This window comes from Lathyrus oleraceus, chromosome 2 (genome assembly GCF_024323335.1).
Source record: "Lathyrus oleraceus cultivar Zhongwan6 chromosome 2, CAAS_Psat_ZW6_1.0, whole genome shotgun sequence".
NCBI classification, from domain to species: Eukaryota; Viridiplantae; Streptophyta; class Magnoliopsida; order Fabales; family Fabaceae; genus Lathyrus; species Lathyrus oleraceus.
In genome coordinates, this window is record NC_066580.1 from 249,292,135 (window position 1) to 249,301,949 (window position 9,815).

The 9,815-nt window shown below is 39.2% G+C and overlaps 1 long non-coding RNA gene across 2 annotated transcripts; it reads right to left on the reverse strand.

The window, feature by feature from the left end:
- Positions 1–7,303: 7,303 nt before the first annotated feature.
- On the reverse strand, positions 7,304–9,443 carry LOC127119045 (uncharacterized). Of its 2 annotated transcripts, XR_007802569.1 has the most exons (3): positions 8,881–9,278; positions 8,181–8,236; positions 7,304–7,664 (listed from the first exon to the last, which is right to left on the reverse strand). It is a non-coding gene; the product is annotated as an uncharacterized LOC127119045 (long non-coding RNA). The 2 variants fall into 2 exon arrangements; XR_007802568.1 differs by lacking the exon at positions 8,181–8,236 and having other exon boundaries at positions 8,881–9,443.
- Positions 9,444–9,815: the final 372 nt, after the last annotated feature.

The window sequence follows — 9,815 nt, forward strand, 5'->3', positions numbered from 1 at the left end:
ATTGGTGGAAGTTAGGGATAAGCAATCTATCCCCCACTATTCTTTGTGTCGTCCCTCTGCTCACACGGCTGTATGTTGATGCATTGGGACGCAAGCCCAAGATCTGTGCTGTCGCACAATTGAGTCGGAGTCATTGAGCGTAGAAGGGTCCCTCCATTCTGGACCCACGCTCCCTTGTCCGAAGCTCTCCCTGGTCAGGGATAAGAGCTGTGAGGTCTGATCCTCACTTCACCTTTCATCTGCTTCACCTTAGCCTCGTAATGGCAAGGTTAAGAGCAAACATAGCCTGTACAGATGACTTGCTGAGGCAGTCAAACCTATTGTGTGAGCCCCTTGTTTGGTTATAGTGCGTGCTATGTGGATATATGTTTGAGATGCTTGTTCTCATTTGATGTATGCTTGAATTATTCTGTATGCTTGTGTGCTTGCTTCTTTCCTGGATAGGAGTAGTTTGCTTATGCAAGTAGGATAGAAAACTGAACTTAGGGTAACGATGCATGACAACACTAGGCTCGAGTCCAGCTCCCTAGTAGTGTGTCTTTCCCTGGTTTCTGGCTAGTAATTCAGTCCCTTTCAGGGGAACTACATCGCCCTGATCCTCGTTCCAGACGAGGTATGTAGGCAGGGGGTCGTGCGAGACCTCTCCGGGCAACCTTTTTCTTTTTGTTTGTGTTTGTTTGTTATCTTCTTGTGTGTGTTTGGTTCGGATGCCGACGTAAGGCCATTGATTGGCAGTCGGGCTCCATGTTTGCCGTTTTATGCATGTTTTGGTTCGGATGCTGACGTAATTCCATCAAGTGGTTGTCGGGCTCCACGTTTGCCATCTGTTTGTGTGTTTTGTGTTGTTCGGCGTGCGTAAGCCGAACTACAGTGGCTCTGATTCTTGTTCCAGACAAGATATGTAGGCATAGGATGCGATGTCCTATCGAGCTCCCTTCTCTTAACCCCACCTGCGTTCCCCGTGTGTGTGTGTGATGTTTTAGCAACCTATTTTTTATTCTAGGACGTGGATCCCGTCGAGTACGACGGACGTGAGGGGTGCTAATACCTTCCCCTTGCGTAACCGACTCCCTTACCCTTTCTCTTTGGTCGCAAGACCATTTCCTTTCCAGGTTTCTCTGAGCGTTTCCTTTCCCTATTTTGGGATAAATAACGCGCAGTGGCGGCTCTGTGTGTGTTTTGTTTTTAGCTCGCCGGTTGATTTTTCGCAGGATGCGACAGGGATTCCTCTGACAGCTTCAACAAATATGATCCTCTTCATCCCTTTAAGATGCAGATGACCCAGTTTTTGATGCCATAGTTTCACTTCTTCTTCTTTAGCTAGAGCACATATTGATGAATATCTAGTTTCTTGAGGAATCCACATGTAGCAGTTGTCCTTAGATCTGACTCCTCTCATGATCACTTCATTTTTTGCATTAGTAACCAAGCATTCCGTTTTTGTGAAGTTTACATTGAGACCTTGATCACATAGTTGACTGATGTTGATCAGGTTTGCAGTCAATCCTTTAACAAGCAACACATTATTAAGGTTAGGAACTCCAGAGAAGTTTAGCTTTCCAATTCCCTTGATTTCACCCTTTGCTCCAACACTAAAAGTAACATAGCTGGTGATATGAGATTGAAGGTCAACCAGCTGATTTTTGCTTCCAGTCATGTGTCTGGAGCATCCACTATTAAAGTACCAATCTTCTTTGGCTGAGACTCTGAGGGAAGTGTGAGTTATCAAGTTAGTAGCACCAACCCTAGGAGCCCACTGTTTTCTGTTAGAAGAGATGTGTTGTTTGAGTCTCGGTTGATAAGTAGGACTGGGATAACCATACAGCCTAAAGCAGAATGGTCTTATGTGACCAAATTTCCCACAGTAATGACATCTCCATATTTGGTATTTTCCTTTTGATTGTATATGTTATCTTTCCATGTGATGTTGAGACACCTGATGTGACATCTTTGGTTTGCTATCAGAGGGACTACAATCAGGAGAGGATTCATTGAACCCAAGGCCAGTCATCTCTCCTGTCATCTTTCCAGCCTGGAGGATTTTGTCTAAGGTGTCAGATCCACTGTTTAGCATTATGACAGACTTAGTCATCTCATCCTGTTTAGAATTCAGGAGCAAGGCTTTAATCTTCAAATTAGAAATGGTTTCTAAGTGTTCTATCTTCTAGCCTCTAGTTGGGGTATTATTTTCTTCTGGTTCTCCACTTGTTGACACACTTCTTCACTTCTGAAACACAACTTCTTGTAAGAAGTAGCTAATTCATCAAAGGTTAATTCATCATCACTGGAATCTTCATCAGGATCACATCTCCCAGTCAAGGCAATCACAAGATTGGCAGATTCTCCTTCTGTTTCACTTTCAGAGTCATCATCATACCAAGTAGCAGCAAGACTCTTCTTCTGTTTCTTGAGATAGGTCCCACATTCAGTTCTAATTTGACCATGCCCTTCACATTCATGGCACTGAATTCCTTTCCTCTGTTTGAATTTTTCTTCAGATCTTGTTCTTCTTCCAGCATCATTGGACCTACTGATGTCAAATGAGTTGTTCCTGACATTAGACTTTGACTTCACATCCATCCTCTTCAGGATTTTGTTGAATTGTCTTCCAAGTAGCACTAAGTCATTTGACATACCTTCATCAGTATCTTGACTACTTTCTTCCTTTTTATCTTCAGTGTTGGACATAAAGGCTATGCTTTTGACTTTCTTTTCAGATCCATCACTCATTCCCAACTCAAATGTTTGGAGGGATCCAATTAGCTCATCCACTCTCATCTTGCAGATATCTTGAGATTCTTCTATGGCTGTCACTTTCATGGCAAATCTTTTGGGAAGTGACCTGAGAATTTTCCTCATAAGCTTTTCATCTGACATCTTCTTACCCAGGGCACCTGAGGAATTAGCAATCTCAAGAATATTCATATGGAAATCATGAATACTCTCATCTTTTTTCATCCTCAAATTTTCAAACTTGGTAGTAAGCAGCTGCAATCTAGACATCTTCACTCTAGAGGTACCTCCATGAGTGGTTTTGTGAATATCACAAGCATCTTTAGCCACCTCACAATTGTTCACCAGTCTGAATATGTTCTTATCAATCCCATTGAATATAGCATTCAATGCTTTAGAGTTTCCAAGAGCTAGTTCATCCTCCTCCTTGGTCCATTCTTCCTTAGGCTTCTTGTCAGTTGTAACTTTTCCATCCTCATTATGAAAGGATGTTCCCAGCCTGTTAGAACATCTTTCTAAGCCTTATTGTCCAAAGATTTCAAGAAGGCTACCATTCGAGGTTTCCAGTAATCATAGTTAGATCCATCCAGAATTGGTGGTCTGTTTATAGATCCTCTGTCTCTGTCCATAGTACCAGAAAGTAACGTCCTAAGATCTCACCCAGAACCAGAGCAGGATGCCTGCTCTGATACCAATTGAAATTCTGGTAGCAGATATGAGATGTCGAAGGTAATGTCACGACACTAATATCTGAATAACAAGTGAAATATGAACAAAACAAAAATATGGAAACAATAGAAAAACGACACAAGCAAATGTTAACCCAGTTCGGTGAAAACACACCTACGTATGGGGGCTACCAAGTCAGGAAGGAAATCCACTAAACAGAATTAGTTCAAAGACTCTCAGCAAACAACTTCAAGTTACAGTCTTTTCACCTAATATCTACCCGTGTGATTTCTATTTAAGAACTTTTAGACATGAGACCCTACTCACTCCCCTTCAATCACAACAGTGATACTAGAACAAATACCAAACAGAAAGAAGACACACTTCAAGGACACACACTTGATCTTGCTTAAAAGCTTCAATCAAGTAAACAAATACACTCGTACTTCAAAGCTTAGAGTGGACAAATTACAATTCAAAAACTCAGTCCAATTCACACATCAACAAGATGGATGAATGGCTCACAATTCACAAACTCACACAAGACTAAAGCCCTAATCCTCACTCACTTCACGTTCGTCTTTTCTCTTTCTAAAATAGGGTTTACATAGTCTTTAAATAGAAGATTTCTAAATGGGCATGGGCAGCATGAAACCTAAAATAGCAGCTAATCATTGCTTTTTGGGAAACAGAATATTCTGGCGTTAAATAGAATTACTCCTTGAATAATGCATGCAATCTCCACATAAGCACACAAAGACTTGCATGAAAAGTGCAACCACAAAATACATAACATTTAGATTGAATGTTCTGTATGCACATGTCATAACATCGGGTCTGACATCTTGAATAAATCCTGCACAACCATATTAGACAACCTGCAGAAGGCTGATATACCATGTCAAGACTACAAGTGTGACATCTTGTGATAACACTATTTTTACCAAAATTGATGTCAATTCATAGAACCAACACTAGGGAAGTACATAATTTGTCATACCACTTTGTTGATCTCAAAAATGTATCTAATAACGTATATATTCGAGAAGCAGGCTTTAATTGGAAGACTCACTCGTTAGCAGATGCTACTGTCAGAGTATGACATCCAGTACATATCCCAGAAATCTATTAAAGGAAGTGTGTTATCTGATTACCTTGCACACCAGCCTATCGAAGACTACCAGTCATTGGAATTTGACTTCGCTGACAAAGATACTATGGTAGTAAAAGATTTTAAAATCCCATGACCATATGAAGGACTTGAACCGTGATCTCTATGGAGAGTCATGTCAATGGTTCCTCCAGTTGCACGGGGCATGGTGTAGGAGCTATTCGGATGAATCCGAATGGTGGATATACTCCTTTCACATCAAGGTTGTGTTTTGATTGCACGAACAATATAGAAGAATATGAGGCGTGCATCCTAGGCATTGAAGCAGAAATTGACCTCCGAATCAAAATCCTTGAAGCATGTGGAGACTCAGCCTTGGTGATCTACCAAGTTAAAGGAGAATAGGGAACCCGTGATACCAAGTTGATCCCTTATCGTGCCTATGTTGTGGAGTTGATAAAATACTTTGACGAGATCACATTCCATCATATCCCAAGGATTGAGAATCAAGTAGTTGATGCTCTGGCTATGTTGGCTTCGATGTACCAAATCAGATTCCATAGTGAAGTACCTCTTATCTATATAGAGCAGAAGGTTGAGCCTGCCTAGTGTCAATTGGTTGAAGAAGAGGCCGATGGTAAACCTTGGTTTCACGACATCAAATTCTATTTGCAAAATCAAGAGTATCTAGTAGATGAAACAACCCTTGACAAGAAAACCTTGAGGAAATTAGCATCCAAGTTCTTCTTAAGCAATGATGTACTATACAGAAGAAATCATGACATGGTTCTGCTCAAATGCGTGGATAGACACGAAGCAACCCTATTGATCAAAGAGATTCATGAGGGATCCTTTGGAACCCATGCTAATGGGCATGTTATGGCCAAGAAGATCTTGAGAGCTGGTTATTACTGGTTACTATGGGGTCTGACTGCTTCAAATATGCTAGAAAGTGCCATAAATGTCAAATTTATGATGACAAAGCACATGTGTCGCCAATGCTATTGAATGTTTTGACGTCGCCTTGTCCTTTATCAATGTGGGGCATTGACATAATTGACGCCATCGAGCCTAAAGCTTCAAATGGTCACCGCTTATTCTGGTTTCCATCGATTACTTCACCAAATAGGTGTAAGTTGCCTCATATGTTGATGTGAAGAGACAAGCGGTCGCCCGTTTCCTCAAGAAGGAGATTATTTTTGCTATGGAGTTCCAAGCATGATCATTACAGACAATGGGACGAGTTTGGACAACAAGACAATGAAACATTTATGTGAAAACTTCAATATTAAGCATCATAACTCTTCACCATATCATCTGAAGATGAATGGGGTTGTTGAAACCTTTAATAAAAACATCAAGAAGATCCTGTAGAGAATGGTGAAAACCTACAAGGACTGGTACAAAATGCTACCCTTTGCGCTGCATGAATACCGGACCTCAGTCAGCACTTAAATAGGAGCAATCCTATTCTCTTTAGTATATGGGATGGAAACAGTTCTCCTAATCGAAGTAGAGATACCTTCGATGATAATCTTGATGGAGACCAAGCTAGAAGAGGCTGAATGGATCCAAAACAGATTTGACTAGTTGAACCTCATTGATGAGAAGTGGATGACCTCTTTATGCCATGGAAAATTGTACCAAAAGCAACTCAAGAGGGAGTTTGACAAGAAGGTTCGTCTTTGGGAATTCAGGTTAGAAGACCTCTTGCTCAAAAAGATCTTTCCAGTACACAAGGATTCACGCGGGAAATGGACTCCTAATTATAAAGGCCTATATGTTGTAAATAAAAAATTCTCTATAGGTGTCTTGATTCTTACAACTATGGATGATGAAGAGCTCTCACACCCTATAAACTCTGATGCAGTCAAAGAATACCATGCCTAATAAAAAAATCGCTAAGTCGAAAACCGGAAAAGGCAACTTAAGCAAAAATGGGTGTCATACCCCAAATTTTGTCCTCCCATTTTCACCTTTTCACTCAACCCTTGACTTGAGATTCATCTACACACACTCATATTTCATTCATATGTATCATTCATTCATTCATTGATACTTGATCATTATAGATTCAAGGCTTTATGGCTTACAAAGTTAGGGTTTGTGTGTGGATCAAACCTTAGGTGTGACTTGGCTCTTCATCTGATCATAGGGGAAGTGGAACCCTAATTTTCCTGATCTTTGGGATATGGATTCAAGAAGACTTCATCATGGTGCTTCTCAGGTCATTCAACCCCTAAATTCTTGATGATTTGGTTATGGGACGTTGTGGATACTCTTTGGGCCTTATCTTGGCTATTTAAACCCTAATTGGGGGCTCATACATTGGAGACTTGCTTGTGGAGCATCATGCTTGATTCAGAGACCTTTATTGAAGGGTATGCCTCATGAAACCCTAATCAGGGAAGTTTTGGTCCTTATGTGCCTTATGGCTTAACTTGTCACCCTGTGCTTATTGGAAACCCTAATTCATCTGGGAGAGATGTTGACTAGCATGTCATGCATCGTCCATCATCAGATTTACATGCCTACATGGTTGAGATTTCATATAATTCAAGCTTTGGCTCAAGCATTCACATACGCAACCTACTTATCATTTTTTAGGCCATTAACTTAGGTCTCTTGGTACTTCAAAGTGCATAGGTCTCTTTTAGTATTTTTTTTGTTTGTCATCAATTCATTATGACCCATAACTTCTTCTAATTCTTGATTCATCCATGCATCTTAATTCATTTCATTCATGTGATTTATATGATTAAAGATGGCTGATTCATTCATGTATCAAGATTGGTTCTAGATGAGATTCATTCAAAAAGTAAAATTGGATTCACTTATACATCATGGACATTCTGCTCACAATTGGCTATTCATTCATTCATTAAATATGTCTAATGTTCATTACAAAAAGAAATATCAAAATTTTACATTTTTACAAAAGTTGACTTTTGGTCAACCATCACTTTTTTCATCCTAAAATCTAATATTCATCCCATCTTCATAAAATGCACCATTACTAGGTCCCCCATGGTGACCATCTCCTCCATTAATCAAGCTTTGCCAAATTTGGTCATTATGCCTTGACTTTGTTTTTATGCCTTGCATTGTGACTTGTTATCTTGCCCACCATGCCTACAACAAAGTCAGAATTCTGCAGCAATCAATCATGGCCAAAATCAGTTCTAAACATTCCAATCCATATCCTAGGCATACATAAACCAACAATACATCTAAACATAACAAACTCCTCATTCCAAGAATTTATGTTCATGGCAATGACATACCAAATGCATTATGCAAAGCGATTCATACATGTGCCTCAAACAAGCTAACAATGCAGCCAATCAAACAATCAATGAGCATACCAATCACTAAACATTAACACTTCTTTAGTTTTGCAACATTTCTTTTCCAAATTAACTACCATACAATTAACTTTTTTTTTCATAAAAAGGGCCTCATTAGCATAGCCATAACAATTCTTGCATGACAAATTCCCAAACTTTAGTCCAAGTTAGAATTCATTTAAATAACCATTCAATGCAAACAAGGACACATCACAACATTAAAGCATAAGCATCAATTTCAAAACAGAAAATTCAAACAGTCCATAATTTAACATTGCATTCGACCATTGCCAACATAAATCATGCCATGACTAATCAACCTCTCCAGCTAACCCTACAATGCCAAGCTAGCAGTTGACTTTCCCTGGTCGAATTCCTGAAATTGCAGAACCATATCTAATTTCAGTTCATATCTCAAACTAATGAAAGCAATCCATTTTGCCAAAGAATTTAACCTACTGATCTAACTTTCTTTAACTGCTAAGTCTTAATAGGATTCAAGTCAAGCCATTAACAAGCATCGAGCCAAGTTATCAGTGACTAACCTCAAACCAACATGGCAACATCAGTAACTAATATTAACATCGAGTCAAGCCATTAGCAGTATTTCACAACAGAGTCAGCAAACCAGAAATAACCGCATCAGTAACTAACTAATCATGTAATGACTCGTCTAACCCTAACTAACTCATTAGCAGTGTGAGATTCCCTAACTGATTTACCCATGGTTTAATTAACAGAGTCAAAAACTCTGTTAATTGGGAGTCTATAAATTTATCAGTTCAAAATATCTTTGGGGAGTTTTTGGTAGATATTCATTCAATCACATTAACTCCCACTCTCTCATCAATTCACGAACCCTCACAACCTTATAATAACTCCTCACACAGTAATTCATCGCTAAAATATTCACACGAAGATCCAATCAATTAACTCACGCAGCATATCAACAGAAGGAGAGTAGAAAAAGGAGAATACATTGAATTCGATAACGAAGAAGAGTTAGAGATAAGGACTCACCTGAGCTTCATCGTCGTCTGCATCTTTCTCCGGTAGCGTGAGTTGTTTTTTACCGTTTGTTTTGATTCAGTTACGGAAATGTAGCTTGGAGGATGAGGAATCAAATCCCCAATTCCTTGGGCTTTGATTCCAAGAGAGAAGCATTTAATTTATCAATTTGTGATTAGGTTTCTTGGTTGATTTGGATTCGGTTTGGGCATTAGGTTGGAATTTATGTAAAATGGATTACAGATATGGATTGAAGACGAAGAAACGAGTGGATTGACATAGGATTTTCATAGTTTATCTCTCCGCCTCCGTCGAAGGCGATTTCCAACGCGGCGGATGCGGTGGATCTCAAGTCAGATGTCTGAGAAGTGGTCATTGCTTCAACGACGTTGGGTTTTTGAAATCCACGTGAAGCCATGTACTTTCCCTTAACATTGTGCATTGGGCTTGGCTTGTCCCCCTAAGCCCATGGATTTGCTCAACTTTACACCCTGATTTCCTATTGCACCCCCAACCCATTGTAGGATCAAATGGCCTTGCTATGGATGGGCCTTTGTGCCAAGAGTGTGGTCATTTCTCCCTACATCTATCTTGGTCCATACACCCTTATTTCACAGTTCTCTATTAATTTCTTTTTCCTTTTATATTGTAATCTATTTTAATAGATTTTTTGCTTGATTTAATTGTTGATTTTATTGTTTGGCATGAAATCAATTTGTGGAATTATTGTTTGATTTGTGATAGGATTTAATTATAATTTAGTTATATTTTAGTTGAATTTGTAATTAGAATTTGATTTAGAAATTAATCCATATCCATGTATATTGACCTTTTTACCCCTAGGTTTTAGAAAAGTCACAGAATTTCATGCTCCCTTAGATTAGGGTTTGGATTCAGATTAATTGATCACTTTAATCCTTTGTTCTTTCATGAGATATTTGGTATTT